Genomic DNA, 18,709 nt, shown 5'->3' on the forward strand with positions numbered 1-18,709 from the left:
TAGAATGTTCAGTCATGTTCTTTTCATGTTTCACCAATTATTTCTTTTATTCTTACCTTGTTGTTTTTACATTTATAATTGATATAGAAATTATTCCTGCACACTCATAAAGATGTTGGAATAGGGCGCCTGGGTGGCGCAGTCGGTTAAGCGTCCGACTTCAGCCAGGTCACGATCTCGCGGTCCGTGAGTTCGAGCCCCGCGTCAGGCTCTGGGCTGATGGCTCGGAGCCTGGAGCCTGTTTCCGATTCTGTGTCTCCCTCTCTCTCTGCCCCTCCCCCGTTCATGCTCTGTCTCTCTCTGTCCCAAAAATTAAAAAAAAAAAAAAAAAAAAAAAAAAATGTTGAAAAAAAGATGTTGGAATAAAATAAATACCTAACATTTAATAAGGTGCCTAAATAAATTATCTTAAGTTACAAAATAATGATGTGATCTCACTTCTGCTGACAAGTAAGATACATAGATTTATATAACATATACTAACCATACTTTACACTTTAGAAAGTATAAGTTGAGATAATAAAAAAGTTAATGGAAAGTTTAGAAAGGTATAATTCTAGTTTTTTTCCTGCTCCTATTTTATTAATCATATTTTTTATGTTTAAAATAAAACAAATATCTCTTCCAACATGGAAAAGTAGAAAGAGAAGCAAATAATCATTAATTTAAAAAAGAACTGAAACTTTGAAGGATGGGATTTTTCTACTTTAAAAATGTCAATTCAAAAACTATTATGCCTATTCTGCTTATCTGGGTATATTTCCTTTTTGTGCAAGGGTAAAATGGAACATGGCTTGCTTTCTTTTTTATTTCTTTTTTTAAAGTTCATTTATTTGACAGAGAGAGAGAGTACACATGTGAATTAACAGGGGAGGGGAAGAGAGAGAGGGAGAGAGAGAATCCTAAGCAGGCCCTGTGCTGTAAGCACAAAGCCTGACTCTAGGCTCAGTCTCACAAACCACAAGTTCATGACCTGAGCCAAGATCAAGAGTCGTATGCTTAATTCTTTCTTTCTTTTCTTTCCTCTTTCTTTCTTTCCCCTCTCTCTCTCTCTCTTCCTTTCTTCCTTCCTTCATTTTCTTCCTGTCTTCCTTTCTTTCCCTCCTTCCCTCCCTGTCCTCCCTCTCTTTCTTTCTTTCTTTCTCTCACCACTTTAGTTTGACATTTGAGTTACTCTAATATTTCTCTATCAAAAATGAAAGAGTGGGCATAATTGCCTAAGAATGAGTTTAAAATGTAGGTAAAAATAGGGAAAGTAACAAGCAATATAAGAATAGTTTCTTGATAACTGGCACTGAAATATTAGAGAAAGATATCTACAAAATTCTAACATGGCAAAATAATTCAAACTTTCCACAAATAATACTGTTTGCATTTATTTTTTTTAATTTTTTTTAACGTTTATTTATTGAGACAGAGACAGACAGAGCATGAACAGGGGAGGGGCAGAGAGAGAGGGAGACACAGAATCCGAAACAGGCTCCAGGCTCTGAGCTGTCAGCACAGAGCCCGATGTGGGGCTTGAACTCACGGACCATGAGATCATGACCTGAGCTGAAGTCAGACGCTTAACCGACCAAGCCACCCAGGCGCCCCCTGTTTGCATTTATTATATATAAGCATATTCCTGTATTACTAGTAAAGGTAACAAGTATAAAAGACTTGAATAACTCAAATAAATATGGAACTAAATGGAAGGATATTTAACGTTTCAGATCTTTTAATACCTAACATCTAATTGAGTCTTCAAAGTATTACCTCCTCTGAAAACTATTTCCCCACCTGCACCCTCAACTAAAAGGAAGAAAGGAGAGGGAAAGTGAGAAGATAACAATTATTGAAGATCCATACTACATACAGGGGTTTCTTAGGCTTACAGAATTCACATACTGTAAGAGGTAGAGTCAGAAATTATATCCCAAGAACTCTCTGGTTCTGGGTTGACTACACATTACTATAGTATTTTCATGTTTTATATATGAACTGAAAAATAGAGAATGCTCACTGAGTAAGAAAAAGAATTCTCATGAGTATTTTCTTTGTATGGCTTTGCCTTAGAAAGTGTTGAGTGATGACCATAACTAATGAATTAGGACATAATCGTTAGCTAGTTGGAATTTTCCTTCAAAGATGAATACATTTAAGTACTTCAGGTTGATGAATTCTTGTCTACATATTCAAGATGGATTAGGCAATTATCCAATAAATCAGGGTGAAAAACCTATTACAGAATAAAGATAGGGGTGGGGGTTGTTTCTGTTTCTAAGATTGATGGCTTAAATTAGTTGAACTTACTATCTTCTTAATTTTCCTAGGACAGGGATGACCAAACAAATACTTTTCTTAATGGGTCAGTGTCTTGCATATACAAGGCCCTCAATAAATATTTGTGGCAGAAAAATGAATTTAATGTAGGGATGGTTCCAAAACATTTTGTATTCATGTAAAATGCCATCATATATCTATTGTATAATGTTTGTTTAATGTTCTATTATATTTAATTTACTCTTTATAAGGTAAAAATATGTTTTTAATTAATTATTCAACATTAATATCTGAACCAGAAAATAGCAGAGAGTAACAAACCTATGGAAAAAGCTCTTGGATCATTTGATTCAAAACTGAACAATGAAATGGACAACTTGAAAGAAATCACTGAGATGTGTTCTACACAAGCACCTTCAGAGACACCCCAGTTTGAGGAGGCCTGGGTGGCCTGTGCACTGTTCTCATACTTTTCTATATTATTGTTATACTGCTTATCACATACATCTCAGATCTAAACTGGTTGTACATTTCTCCCAACCCTTTCCAGGGTGTGCTACTACACCATCTTTATCTTAAAGTAAACAGAAAACCCAGGGAAATCTACAAAGTGGGGATTAATAAAGTGGTTTAACAAGGTTGCTGAATAAAAAACTTAAGGTACTAAAGTCACTTTTAGTACTTTAGTACCTCTAAGCAAATAGTGCTTAGAAATTATTAAATAAAGGATACTATGGACAATGACAGCAAAAATGTGGCATAGGAATTAGTCCAGAAGCAATACACAAGTCTCTTATGAAGACTCACATAATAATGGAAAAATATCCAAGATGACCTAAATAAATGAAAAGTGAAGTCACATGATCATGTATAGTGATTGGGGGAAGTCAGTATCATAAATGTGTCAGTTTTCCCCCAAACTGGTCCAGAGTTTCTTGGTATTTTCAATCAGATTTCCAAAAAAAAAATTTTTTTTTCATGGAACTAGACAAGCAGATTTAAAATCATATATGCAGAACAAAGCACCATAAATGGCCAGTTATTCCTGAAGAAAAAAATTAGGTCAGGATAAGGTGCTCTAATATATGGAATTCTTAGTAAATAGCTATAGTAGTTAAGATAGTCAATATTACAGAAAAAAAACAGATAAATCAATACAACGAATAAAGAATCCAGAAACAGAATCATATGTAGATGGAAATATGATAGAAATAAAATTATAGATCAGTGGATTTGTTTTGGGTTAATTTAAGATAATTTCCAGATTGATCAAAAAATTCTGTGATAAATGTCTTAAAATGTTGAAGATAAAATAGGAAAATAAATCTATTTCTTAGTGGTAGCAACACAGTTGTCTAATAAAAACAATTATAGCTGAGTAAGTAAAAATGGCTAAATTGTACCACATTAAAATTAAGAACTTCTGTTCTTAATAAAAGACAACAGAATGAGAAAATAAGCAAACTTAGGACACAATATCAGCCACATTTAACACTTCCAACTGATAAAAGTTAGCCAGAACATATAAAGTTGAATATATAAAGAAATTATTAGACTTCTGGGGAAGATGGTGGAATAGGAAGATCCTAGGCCACGTTGTCCCATGGATACACCCAGATAACACCCAGATCAGTGTAAATAACTCAGAAATTAACCTGAGGACTGGCAGAACAGACTCTCCACAGATAAACATAGAGAGTCCCTCTCTGTTCTTCTCCCCGACTCAGGCAGTCAGTCAGGCAGGCAGGCAGGCAGGCAAGCAAGCAATCAATCAATCAATCAATCAATAAATAAATCTGAAATTATCTTTAAAAAACAAATTAAAAAACCCAAGACCCATTTATGTGCTTCCTACAAAAGACTCATTTCAGACCTAAAGACATACAAATTGAAAGTGGAGAGCTGGAGAGAATTTATCATTCAAATAGATGTGAAAGAAAGCTGGGGTAGCAATACTTACATTGGACAAAATAGACTTTAAAACAAAGACTGTAACAAGAGCCAAAAATGGACACAATATGACCATGAAGGGAAAAATACAACAAAAAAAATATAACAATTGTAAATATTTGTGCACCTAACATGAGCACACACAAATATACAAAGCATCTATTAAAAAATATAGGGGCGCCTGGGTGGCGCAGTCGGTTAAGCGTCCGACTTCAGCCAGGTCACGATCTCGCGCTCCGTGAGTTCGAGCCCCGCGTCGGGCTCTGGGCCGATGGCTCGGAGTCTGGAGCCTGTTTCCGATTCTGTGTCTCCCTCTCTCTCTGCCCCTCCCCCGTTCATGCTCTGTCTCTCTCTGTCCCAAAAATAAATTAAAAACGTTGAAAAAAAAATTAAAAAAAAAAAATATATAAAAGAGGGGGGCGCCTGGGTGCCTCAGTCGGTTGAGCGTCCGACTTCGGCTCAGGTCATGATCTTGCGGTCCGTGAGTTCGAGCCCCGCGTCGGGCTCTGTGCTGACTGCTCAGAGCCTGGAGCCCGTTTCAGATTCTGTGTCTCCCTCTCTCTCTGACCCTCCCCCGTTCATGCTCTGTCTCTCTCTGTCTCAAAAATAAATAAACGTTAAAAAAAAATTTTTTTTTAAATAAAAAATAAATATAAAAGAGGTATTGGCAGTGATACAATAATAGTAATGGACTTTAACATCCCACTTACATCAATGGCTAGATCACCCAAAGAGAAAATCAAGAAAAAAAACAGTGGCATTGTATGACACAATGGACCAGATGGATCAAATGATATATCAGAACATTCTGTCCTAAAACACCAGAATACACATTCTTTTCAAGGTCACATGGCACATCCTGCAGAACAGATTACATGTTATGTCACACAATAAGTCTTGACAATTTTAAAAAGATTGAAATCATACCATGCATCTTTTCTGACCTCAACACTATAAAACTAGGTAGCAACCTCAAGAAAAAAATCTAGAAAGAACACAAATTAAAAACTACATGAAGAAAAATGAAAATGAAAACACAACTGTCCAAAATCTTTGGGATGCAGCAAAGTTGTTCTAAGAAGGAAGTTTATAGCAATACAGGGCTACCTTAAGAAACAAGCAAAAATGTCAAATAAACAACCTACATTTACACCTAAAGGAGCTAGAAAGAGAAGAACAAACAAAACTGAAAACCAGCAGAAGGAAGGATAAAATAAGGATTCAGGAAGAAATAAATGAAATAGAAACTAAAAAAAAAACAACCAAAAAACAAAAAACTCACAATAGAAGCCAGAAGCTGGTTCTTTGAAATGATTAAAATTGATATATCATTAGCCAGAATCATAACAAAATTATAAAAGAATATAAAGAGAAATGATTATAAATGATTAAAATTTATATATCATTAGCCAGAATCATAACAAAATTATAAAAGAATATAAAGAGAAGACTCAAAATCGGAAATGAAAGAGGAGAAATAACAACCAACACTACAGAAATACAAAGGATTATAAGAGAATATTATGAAAGATTATATGCCCACAAATTGGACAAATTACAGGAATGGATAAATTCCTTGAATAATATAACCTCCCAAAACTAAAGCAGGAAGAAAATTTGAACAGACTGATTAACAGCAATGAAATTGAATCAATAATAAAAAAACTCCCAACAAACAAAAGTCCAAGACCAGACAGCTTCACAGGTGAATTCTACCAAACATTTGAAGAAAACATAACATCCATTCTTCCCAAACTATTCCAAAAAATAGAAGAGGAAGAAAGGAATGCTTCCACATTAATTCTGTGAGACCAGCATTATCTTGATATCAAAACCAGATAAAGACACTACAAAAACAAAACAAAACAAAACAAAACAAAAAACCAGAGGCTAATAATGCTGATGAACATAGATGCAAAAATCCTCAGCAAAATTAGGCAACCAATTCCAACAGTACATTAACAAATTATTCACCACAATCAAGTGGGATTTATTCCTGGGTTGCAAATGTGGTTCAATATTTGCAAATCAATCAATGTTTACATCATATCAACAAAGGATTGGATGAAAAACATGATCATTTCAATCAATGCAGGAAAACCACTTAACAAAGTAAAACACCCATTCATGATAAAAATCATCCACAAAGGGCGATTAGAGGAAACATACTACAACATAATAAAGGTCTTCTATGAAAAATAAACACAGCAAACATCATTCTCAATGGTGAGAAACTGAGAGCTTTCTCCCTAAGATGAGGAACAAAACAGGGATGTCCATTCTCACCATTTTTATTCAACATAGTACTGGAAGTCCTAGCCACAGCAATCAGACAACATACATACATACATACATACATACATACATACATAAATGGCATCCAAACTGGCAAAGAAGAAGTAAAACTTTCACTATTTGCAGATGACATGATACAATATATAGAGAACCCTGAAGACTCCACCTAAAAACTACCAGAACTGACAAATGGATTCAGTAAGGTTGCATGATACAAAATCAATGTACAGAAATTTGCTGCATTTCTATGTGCTAATAATGAAGCAGCAGAAAGAGAAATTAAGAAAAATCCCATTTACAATTGCACCAAAATAGTAAAGTATAAAGGAATAAACCAAAGACATGAAAAACCTGTACTATGAAACATCAATGAAACAAATTGAAGATGACACAAACAAATAGAAAGGTATTTCAGGCTCATGGATGAGCCTAAATATCCATACTAGCCAAAGCAACCTACAGATTTAATCCTTATCAAAATACCAACAGCATTTTTCACAGAACTAGAACAAACTATCCTACAATTTATACGGAACCACAAAAGACCCTGAAGAGCCAAAGCAATCCTGAAAAAGAAAAACAAAACTGAAAGTATCACAATCCCAGATTTCAAGATATACTACAGAGCTGTAGCAATCTAAATAGTATGGCAATGACACAAAAATAGACACATAAATCAGTGGAACAGAACAAAGAGTGCAGAAATAAATACATGATTATATGTCAATTAAATGACAAAGAAGGCAAGAACATGCAATGGGTAAAAGTCTCTTTGACCACTGGTGTTGGGAAAACTGGGCAGCTACATGCAAAAGAATAAAACGGGACCATTTTCTTGCATCATAGAAAAAATAAACTCAAAAGGGATTAAAGACCTAAATGTAAGACCTGAAACCATACAAATGCTGGAAGAGAACACAGGCAGTAAGTTCTTTGACATTGACCATAGTAACATTTTTCTACATAGGTCCCTTGAAGCAAAGGAAACAAAAGCAGAAATAAACTATTGGGAATACATCAAAATAAAAAGCTTCTACATGGTGAAGGAAATAATCAAGAAAACTAAAAGGCAACCAATGGAATGGGAGAAGATATTCACAAATGACATATCCAATAAAGGATTAGTATCCAAAGTATATAAAGAACTTATAAAACTCAACACCCAAAATACAAATAATCCAATTAAAAAGTGGACAGAAGACATGAATAGACATCTCTCCAAAGAAGACCCATAGATGGCCAACAGACCATGATTCATCACCACTTACCATTAGGGAGATGCAAATAAAAACTATAATGAGATATCACCTCACACCTGTCAGAATGGTTACAATCAACCCAAGATACAACAAGTATTGGCAAGTGTGTAGAGAAAAAGGAACCTTCTTCCACTGTTGGTGGAAATGTAAAATGGTTCAGCCACTGTGGAAAACAGTATGGAGGTTCCTCAGAAATTAAAATTAGAACTACCCTATGATCCAGCAATTACACTACTGGGTATATATCCAAATAATACAAAAACATTAATTCAAAGGGATACCTGCACCCCTATGCTTATAGCAGCATTATTTACAATAGCCAAGATATGGAAGCAGCCCAAGTGTCCATCAATTAGGAAATGGAAAAAGAAGTGGTATATATACATATATAATGGAATATTATTCAGCCATAAAAAAGAATGAGATTTTGCCATTTGCAACAGCATGGATGGAGCTGGAGAGTATAATGCTAAATAAAATAACTCAGTCAGAGAACGACAAATACATATGATTTCACCCATATGTGGAATTTAAGAAACAAAGAAACAAGTAAAGGGACAAAAGAAAAAGAGAGAGAGAGAGAGAGAGAGAGAGACAAACCAAAAAACAGACTCTTAACTATAGAGAACAAATGGATGGTTAGCAGAGGGGAGGTGGGTGGGAGATGGGTTAATTAGGTAACGGGATTAAGGAGTGCACTTGCCGAGATGAGCACCGGGTGATGTATGGAGTTGTTCAATCACTGTATTTACACCTGAAACTGATGTAGCACTGTACGTGAACTAAATGGAAATAAAATAAAAACTTTAAAAAAAATTAAAAAATCATAGGTATAAAGGTATTATCACAATTAGTTGCCATTTGACACTCAACCTACTAGGAGAAATTTTAAAGTCTAAAACTAGAATTGTTCTAAAGATTGGGATTCTCATTAATCAGTGGTTCTCTGGGATACAATTTGGCTCTACTTAGTAAAGGTAAACACACACATTACCTAAAAACACTGCAATTCCACTCTTGAGAATGTACTCTAAAGAATCTCTTGCCTATATGCAGCAAGAAAATGCACAATAAAATGTTCATAGCTATGTTTTCACAAGAGCAATAACCTGGAAGCAAATCAATGTCTTGTAACAACAAATGAGAGTCGGGGGCGCCTGGGTGGCTCAGTCGGTTAAGTGCCAGACTCAATCTCGGCCCAGGCCCAGGTCACGATCTCAGTTTGTGAATTCGAGCCCCGTGTGGGACTCTGCTCTGGGGGTGTGGAGCCTGCTTGGGTTTCTCTCTCTCCTTCTCTGTGCCCTGCCCCTGCTTGTGCTTTCTCTCAAGATAATTAAACATAAAAAAAAATTAAGAACAAAAGAGAGTCAAATATTTAAACATGCATTCAAGTCAAAAGGATAATATTGAGCAACAAAAGAATATCACATGCACACAAATCTACATACATATGTGGTATTATAAGAGGGAAATCAGGCCAAACTAAATAACATATCACTTAGGAATACTAATATGTTTACGTTATTATTAATAAATTCAACATAATGGAAAAGCAAAGTTATTGATAATATACAATGGTGGCTAAATGAGTATCTGTCTTATCATTCTTTAAATATTATATATTGTACACGTTTGGCATGTATTTTGATATAATATAAAATAATGTGATGAAATAATTAAGTTACAACGTGAATTTATTTTTTAACAAGTTACAAAGGAAAAGTTGAGAGACTTTCTCCTCCCTGCATCTGAAAGTACCCTCTCAGATGTTAAAATTAGACACCCAGTTTTGGTAAATTACTTGAACATCATTTTCAACAAGATTTCATACTTTCTTGTTAAAAAATAACTCACAAATATTTACTTGTGCTGTCATTTCAATTTCCATAAACGAGTTTATTTCAAAAAACAGTGAGTTACTGTTGGATTTATATTTGGTTTTTCTTTTTTAAGAAAAAAAGTACATTCTTATAAGAAAAACAGTCTAGTGCAGCATCAAGTCACCAGAGACAGGTACGAGGAGGGTGGTAGGTGAAAGGTTGGATTCCCTTGGGTATGAAGAGATCTGGCGTATTCTAAATGTAGATATCATTTTTCGTATTCTAAATGTAGATATCATTTTTCATAGGCAAAGTAACATGAAGTGTGTTGCCTCCCGTTGGTCACTGACAGAGTGAGGAAGACCAGCTGAGGGAGGCTCGGGTGGTGGGGAGCAGGACGGAAAACAGACTGCCAGCCAGATGGACACCGTTCATTACAAACTGAGCCACTGGCTCAGGGCATGACTCTGGATGAGCCGTTTGACTGCCTTGTGTTTCAATTAAGACAGCCCAAGGAGGGAGGAAAAAGCACAATCTAATTGAAAAATAGACATTGTATGTCAATGGAGATTTCTGATGATAAATCTTTGATAGCACTGAGAAGTAACTGTTGGGTGACGGTTAGACCCCAAAACCTGGGTCACTGAACATCAGCAAGTTTATTTTTAAAGCCTTATTTTTCATTGTGACACCTTCGACTGGGGATCAGTGCCTTGGCAAAACATCAAGTCACACATTGCGCTACAAGTGAAATATGCTAATTACATCTTTACCGTTTTATAAAGAATTTCACAGCAGAAGAAGCTAATAAGAAGGTATGATAGATAAAACACTTATGTCGTGGATTTACTAATTTTTGACAGCTCTTTTAAAAGCAGGCAGAAGACATTATTGCTGAGACAGCTTCAAAGAGCTATTTATTATTTAAAGAAAGCATGCGAGTATCAAAAAGAGGTTGGGCTAAGACTTGGGAGAACCAAGGAATCAAGAGAATACAGAAGAAAAACAGGTAAAAATTTTCTCCTATTCTCTCCATTTCATTTGAGAAGCTCAGAATGAAATACCTTCTCTTACATAATGGAAGAGAGCAGTTTGATGCAGGCAGAAAACGATACTAAGTGCTCATTACTTTTAACTGTGCAATTTAAATACTCAAGTGCATCAATGGAAAGGAGATTTAAATAGCAAGCTTCATTGCTATTTGCTCCTAAAAGAAAACGATCCCTACAGATTACCACATTTCGTTAAAGTCAACTTGGGGATGAATAGTAATTCTGCAGTTTGAGAAGAAGAGGGGCATGTGGGAAAACTGAAGCGTGAACAAAACAACAGTTGGGCTGTCTTCCATTGTTTATCGGGGCTTTGGGAATTCTCTGCAGCTTTGTCTTTCATGGTTGCTTAATAAATAAAAATACAGTACACAGCCTACATGTTTGGGGCATGATTCACAGAATGGTGCTAATTCACCTAAGGGACCCTGCCTGGCTTAGTCCAGGGAGCACATCTTCTAAGCATCTGGAACCACACTGGCAATTTTCCCAAAGGCCAAGGGCTCTAGCTATTTTGCCAGTCATTTACATAGACTGGCTTAAATTATGCAGCCATCTGTATTCTTATGCACCTAGATTGAGTAAAATGAATGTACAGTCTTGAAAGCATCCATCCCTGATGTCCCCTTCACGCTGACTTTTATTCGTTTCAAACAACGGTGGAATCCGGGACATACTGAACGGTGTTCATTTAGAAAGCTCATCCGTCCTCGTTTGCTTCATAGCCCACCACTCTGCCTTCTCAGTATTGTCCACCCGAACTACCATGGGCAGTTTGCAATACTGCCGGGAAAGCAGGCTCTGTAGTTGGGCTGCTGGGCGTAAAATCTCCCCTATGCTATGTGTTCATGTGCGATGTTGGGCAAATGCCTGCATTTCTCTGTGCCTTGGCTTCTTGCTTCTCAAAAATCTAAGGGCAATAATCTTACAGGGTTCCTGTGAGGAAGCAATGAATTTAGCACACTGTTTGACATGCAGTAAGTTCTCAACGAGTACTGCATGTAATTATCAGTATCACAGGTCATGATTGTTATTTTATCCCATCCTAGACAGAGTCACTTTCTCCAGGCAGCCCTGACTTCCTCCACTGCGATGAGGGTCACCTATTAGTGACACAGGGAACAGAGCCAGGTGGCCACACTTCCCAGGGATGGGAGCTAATCCACAGGGGAGCTGCGAAATATGGAAACTCCTTAGATGGCATTCACAATATTGCAACCTTGGTAACGTCATACAAATGCCAGGTGATATTTAACTGCAACTACAGCGGGAGGAAAGCAGAGGGTGGGGGCGCAGAGGGGAGGGAAGATCAGAGACAGATGACTCCAAAGTGTGTGCGCATTACCTCAAAGGGCAACTTCACGCCACTCCCCTGATGTTTTAGGAACCCCAGGATTTTGGTTACAAGAGTTGGGTGGCAGCCTAACACAGAGTAAAAGGACTTTCTGATTTTGACAGGAGGGCAATCGGCACTATAGGCAGAAAGACAACAAGTACTTAAGATTATTTTAGGTCTCGAAGAAAAATGACTCAAACATATATTGCAAATAAAGTTTATAAAAATTCTAAAGATGTGAGTTTAGGGGCGCCTGGGTGGCTCAGTCAGTTGAGCGTCCGACTTCGGCTCAGGTCATGATCTCGTGGTCTGTGAGTTCGAGCCCCGCATCGGGCTCTGGGCTGACCGCTCAGAGCCTGGAGCCTGTTTCGGATTCTGTGTCTCCCTCTCTCTCTGCCCCTCTCCTGTTCATGCTCTGTCTCTCTCTGTCTCAAAAATAAATAAAACATTTAAAAAAATGTGAGTTTATTTGTGGATATCAGTTAATGAAATGCCTAAGGCAAGACAACTAGATTTTTTTTTTATGATATTTTGAGGAAGATTGCTTATTTGATTGCTGGAAATTAAATTCGTTAATAGATGTTGCCGGTGCAGACATATATGTTATTCTCCATATAATTATCAAAGAGGGATTTGAGTTAGATCTGGCATACAAATAGGGAATTTAAATTAAAAAATAAATGTACATCAATTGTATACAAGAGCTTTCTATTCTGTCTTGTTACTTAGCATTGTCATTGCCATCTTCCCAGGGTATGTATTTGTGTGCACGTCACAGTTCCAAAACAGGAAAGAAACTACAAGAGAAGCTGGTCTTTCTATTCACTTGGGTGGAGTTAAAAGTTGTTCACACTGTGTAACATGAGAGAAAATCTAGTCTTCAGTATTTCACCTGTCCAGCTGCCCCCAATGCAGCCAGATGGAAAGTTGAGGGACAAGGGCTTGCCTTTCTAGATATTTGGGTAGATCTTTAAAAATGCTGTTCTGGTGTGCCTGGGAGGCTCAGTCGGTTAAGTGTCTGACTTTGGCTCAGGTGGTGATCTTGCAGTGGGTGAGTTCGACCCCACATCAGGTTCAGTGCTGACAGCTCGAAGCCTGGAGCCTGCTTTGGATTCTGTCTCCCTCTCTCTCTCTCTCTCCCTCTCTGCCCCTTCCCCACTCATGCTCTGTCTTTCGCTCTCTCTCTCAAAAATAAACATTAAAAAAAATTTTTTTAAATGCCTTTCATTAGGTGGACAATGAAAGTTGGCCAAATGATTCAGGAATAAATACTATAGTAAGTATTGATTTATGAGAGCACTTTAGGGAGCTCCTGGGTGGCTCAGCTGGTTAAGCATCCACTCTTGGTATCGGGCCAGGTCATGATCTCACTGGTTCCTGGGTTTGAGCCCTGCGTTGTGCTGGCCCTCTGTGCTGGCATCATGGAGCCTGCTTGGGATTCTCTCTCACTCTTTCTCTCTCTGCCCCTCCCCCACTTGTGCTGTCTTGTCTATCTCAGAGTAAATAAACTAATAAGCTTTAAAAAAAAATGAGAGAACACTTCACTTTCGACAGGTAGGCTGGAGGAGCATTGCAAATGAAGGCCGACCCTACAGGGGGAAAGGTAAAAAGCAGTGGTGTTTTGAGCCTGGGCTCTGATTAAGTAAGACCTATATTCAATTTCTGACTTTGACACTTTCTAGCTGGATAAACAATGGCCTTGGGTGAGTTAATGGAACATGCTAGGGCTCCTATTTTTCCCTATTAAAACATAAAGATTTTAGGTTGTGTTGTGAGCCTGATAAAAATAATTAGCAATTATTATATTAACTAATAATATCGTTGACTTTGCATGAGTATAGGCTGTTGTAAGCTGACAGTATAGATACTGTATGATACAGAGAAATAGGCATGGGTATAAAGAAATCGATGACGTGAAGACAGAGGAGAGGACATATAAATTCAAATTTCACAGCAGTAATCAAATAATATCTACCATCAGATGGAGCATAAGTAGTTCCCATCCAGGCCTGCAGTCTTCTGGACCTGTGTCATGCTGCTTAATGGCCTTGATGGGCTACATCTTATCCCTGGTTAACGAGGGTTCAGTGGCCTTGGCTGGTTGCAGCTTCACAAGACACAGAGGCCATGCATGCTCACGTTAGCGTCTAATTTTATTTTTCCCCTAGAAGTTGTTCTGAATTGACAATTTAGTGTTCAGCAATTTAAAATCAATTGGATTTGTTTTTCTTTTTAAGTATTTGTTTCTGGGAACACCATGGAAAAGCAGTGTCAGGCTTTTGAATATTTATATTAAAAGCAAAGAAAAAATTATAGAAGGAGATTAAATGCTTTAGTTTTCTTGTACTCCTTTCACCTTTCCCGGTCTTCTTTCTACCTCCTTCCCTGCCCCTTACTTTGGTGGACAAATCACTTATCATCAATTTACTCCTGAATATCTTGAACAATTTTGATGAACAAACATATTCTCTGTGTCACAATGCTTGGGTAACCACATGTCCTTTTTACATTTCACATTCACCAGAGCTTTGGATTTAATTATACTAGAGAATTCTTTCCCACTGAATTAAGTATCACACTTCAATATCAAAACTGCACTGAAAGCTCTCATATTGAATTGGTGTAATTTTAACCTTCTAAGAGAATTGGTTGGTGTGGAGTTTCTATCCAGCTAGTACATGCTTTGACTTTATGAAACCTTCTTTGAAAAGTGTCTGATTACTTTCAGGGGTGAGGTCTGTCCTTTTGTCCTGACAAAGCTCACTTTTCCATTCTTGCTGCCAAAATGTTTTGCCATTGTGGGATTTTCCCAACTGTTGCTTGGAAGTCAAATTAAAGGTCTTAGGCAATTTCAGCTTTAAAATGCCATGTAACAGACAGAATGGAGGCGAGACTGAATTCTACCAGTAAGTAAGTTAGGTCAGTTCTACACAGCCATGGACGAATATGGATAGAACCAAAACATTTCGGCTTTTCGCTTTGCTACTGCTTTATAAGACAGACTGAAAAAGAAAAAAAAAAAAAGGCGGAAACTAACTTTCTACTGCTAGAGGGAAAATTATTCTAGAATTTTTTTTAATAGACTCGGATTCTCAGAGTCTTTAGGAAATACAATGGATGTTTAATTAATTCGTGCATCTAAAACTTAAACCACATTATTTCTTTTTCATAGGCTGAGTGGAAATAATTCTTCTACAGGGACAATCTAACCTTCCTTTATGCTTCTTGCTTTCTCAATGTCTCATCTGAGCATGTGTTTTTACAGTCCCCTTCCTACCCAAAGCCTGAGTTGGCTGATAACAAGAACAAGATGGGAAAAAAGTGATTAGATTGTGTATGGTTTAATTACTTTCCTCCTGCTCTGTCCCCACTCCCCACAGCCCTATGGAGCTACTCATGGAGAGAAATGCTGGAGCTAGACCCCAAACTTCCAAAAAGCTACCAAAGAACTAAGTGGCCAGAATAGAGAAGAACTGTAAGTCAGAGATCCTCACTGATAGATGGAGGGAGAAATAGAAAAAGAGCTGGGAGGGGCGCCTGGGTGGCGCAGTCGGTTAAGCGTCCGACTTCAGCCAGGTCACGATCTCGCGGTCCGTGAGTTCGAGCCCCGCGTCAGGCTCTGGGCTGATGGCTCAGAGCCTGGAGCCTGCTTCCGATTCTGTGTCTCCCTCTCTCTCTGCCCCTCCCCCGTTCATGCTCTGTCTCTCTCTGTCCCAAAAATAAATAAAAAAAAAAAAAAAAAAAAAAAACGTTGAAAAAGAGCTGGGAGGGGCGCCTGGGTGGTTCAGTCGGTTAAGTGGCCGACTTCGGCTCAGGTCATGATCTCGCGGTCCGTGAGTTTGAGCCCCGCGTCGGGCTCTGTGCTGACAGCTCAGAGCCAGGGGCCTGTTTCCGATTCTGTGTCTCCCTCTCTCTCTGACCCTCCCCCATTCTCTGTCTCTCCCTGTCTCAAAAATAAATAAAACGTTACATTAAAAAAAAATTTTTTTTTTAATTTAAAAAAAAAAGAAAAAAAGCTGGGAGTCTTCAAATAACCTAGTAACATGCAAAGAGGAGAGAGACCTCTTCGAACAATTTCCAGACTCAGAGAATGAAACGTATTTAGCACTGGACCTGTTCATTAAGGATTTTCCTGCTCCTTCTTCCTACCTTCAGTCCCTGCTGCCCCACACCTGGAGGCATAGAAGCAGCAGCTATTAAGAAAGGAGGGAAGGGGCACGTGGGTGGCTCAGTCGGTTAAGCATCTGACTTTGAGTCCCACCTCGGGCTCTGTGCTCTCAGAGCGTGGAGCCTGTTTCAGATCCTGAGTCTTCCTCTCCCTCTGACCCTCCCCCGCTCATTCTCTGTTTCTGTCTCTCAAAAATTAATAAGCGTTATAAAAAGTTTAAAAAAAAAGGAAAGGAGGGGAGGGGCACATGGGTGGCTCAGTCAGTTAAGGTCTGACTCTTGATCTCAGCTAAGGTCATGATCTTGCGGTTTGTGAGTTCAAACCCTGCGTCGGGGCTCTGTGCTGACAGCTCAGAGCCTGGAGTCTGCTTCGGATTCTGTGTCTCCCCTTCTCTCTGCCCCTCCCCTGCTCATGCTTTCTCTGTCAAAATAAATAAATAAACTTAAAAATAAAAGGAGGGGAGAAGGAAAGAAACTGATTTCTTTTTCCTCAGCTGCATGACAGAGAAGGATTATCTTTGAATGAAGATCAAAGTGTTGATTACTTCATAGAACCAAACATTCTATTAAAAAAAATTACTGTGTATTTTGTGTCTTAGGTCACCATTGGACTCTAAAAATGCTCAGAAAATAAAGGAACTGTTTTTTATTTTTATTTTTTGCTTAACCCAAGAGTAAGGTAAAATAGATTCCTGGAAAACTCAATGAACATAAGAATTCAAACAAGTTTGCTTTGTGATAAGCATCCCACACATCAGGTTTGTGCACTGTACTAGTTACAGATGACCTCATGAAATTTGGCCACAACCAGAATCCTAGAAATCTAGTTTCCCCATAAGATGCTGGAAAAGGATAGAAAATCCGAACTATTTGGAAGAGACTCCTTTTAGGGATAAATATTTATCATCTGTAACACATTGGTCAAGAATCAACAGCTCACGAGTGAGGCCTGAAAGACGGCCGAGAAAAACGTGTAACGTTATGGCTGACATTTTCACTAGTTTATGGTGTACCTCAAAAGGGTATCAAGTTTTCTCTCTCGTCAGGAACATGTGTAAATCCTGGTGGAGACGCAAGAGGGCTTTGTGGCTTCCTGCTGCTGACTCTGGAGTATGATACTACTTCTCAAAACTGTATTTACCTGACCAGTGAAGTCACTTGATATACAAGGTCCCAGGTCATATCACAATTCCTGGACTTCGCTTTTATTTACTTATTAAACATTTTGTTTCATGTTTGTTTGCTTATTTATTTAGAGAGACACAGCGACAAAGCGCGAGCAGGGGAGGGTCTGAGAGAAGGAGACACAGAATCTGAAACAGGCTCCACCGTCTGAGCTGTCAGCACAGATCCTGAGGCTGGACCTGAACCCACGAACCGTGAGATCATGACCTGAGCCGAAGTCGAAGACTTACCTGGCTGAGCCACCGGGTGCGCCCCTCCGGGGCTTTGCTTTTAAATCTCTCCTTCTGGCATCTCTCTCCTTTTGGCATCGCTCCTTCTTGCCAAAAATCCATCTAACAATCTTAAAACCGGAAGCAATTCGTGAGTGAATATGTTCTTACCTTAAAGCATCACAAGACTCCCAGTGTGTGGTTCCCATTCATTTCTAAGAAAAGGCTAACGCCACAAGAATTCAGAGAACAAGTTGGCTGTCACCGCTCAGAGGGATTAAGCAGGGTCAAGGATTCTTTCAAGCATCTGTTACTAGGGGTATAGATGCCATAGACCCAAAGAGGAAGATGAGGGATAAGTATACAGTAGACGCCCCCCCTTCCCGTGGGGGACACCTTCATTCCAGGACGCCACAGGGATGCCTGAAACTGTGGACAGTACTAAACCCTAGGTATACTGGTTTTTCCCATCCATATTTACCTATGATAAAGTTTAACTTATGAATGAGGCACGGTAAAAAAAAAAAAAAAAAAAAAAAAAAAAAAACGACTAACAATAAAATAGAATTATGAAAATATATTGTAATAAAAGTTATGTGAACATATTCCCTCCCTCTCTCAAAATATTACAGTGTATTGCATGGACTCACCCTTGTGAGGATGCGAACGACAAAACGCCCACGACTGAGGAGAGGAAGTGAGGCGAGTGACGTAGGCCTTTGCTGCGTAAAGTTAGGTTACTATTCACCTTCTGAGGATTCGTCAGACGGAGGGTCTTCCGCTTTCAGACCGCGGTTGATCTCGGGTCATTGAAACTGCGTCAAGGGAATCAGCAGATAAAGGGGAACTAGTGTTGGGGAGTTTAAGTTAAGTTTTAGGTGAAATTAATGCTACTTTTGAACTGTAATGTTAATGAGACAGATGGGGCCATTTGAAGTGTGGAGGAGATGACAGTGTATTAAATAAGGTCAGCATAAGGTAAATTCAAGGTGAAGCTACGAGGACATTGCTCACCTTGAGGCTAACCACAAGATACCATTTCCAAACTGGAGTTAAAGTGAAAGAGAAAGATGGAGAGCTTCGAAGTTAAGAGAAAGGAAGAACGTGTTCCTATTTTGATGACCTGAAATCTTAGGAGTCAAAAATAAAAAAATATCTTGTGAAAATCCATAAT

General features: G+C 38.3%; 1 long non-coding RNA gene across 2 annotated transcripts in view; it reads right to left on the minus strand.

The window, feature by feature from the left end:
• LOC131506431 (uncharacterized) overlaps nucleotides 1-18,385 on the minus strand; it is a 203,183-nt gene extending 184,798 nt beyond the window's left edge. For both annotated transcript variants that reach the window (XR_009258934.1, XR_009258933.1), the window contains exon 1: nucleotides 18,186-18,385. This is a non-coding gene — a long non-coding RNA (uncharacterized LOC131506431). The remainder of the gene's footprint in view (nucleotides 1-18,185) is intronic.
• Nucleotides 18,386-18,709: the final 324 nt, after the last annotated feature.

Source organism: Neofelis nebulosa, chromosome 3 (assembly GCF_028018385.1).
Source record: "Neofelis nebulosa isolate mNeoNeb1 chromosome 3, mNeoNeb1.pri, whole genome shotgun sequence".
Lineage (NCBI taxonomy): Eukaryota > Metazoa > Chordata > Mammalia > Carnivora > Felidae > Neofelis > Neofelis nebulosa.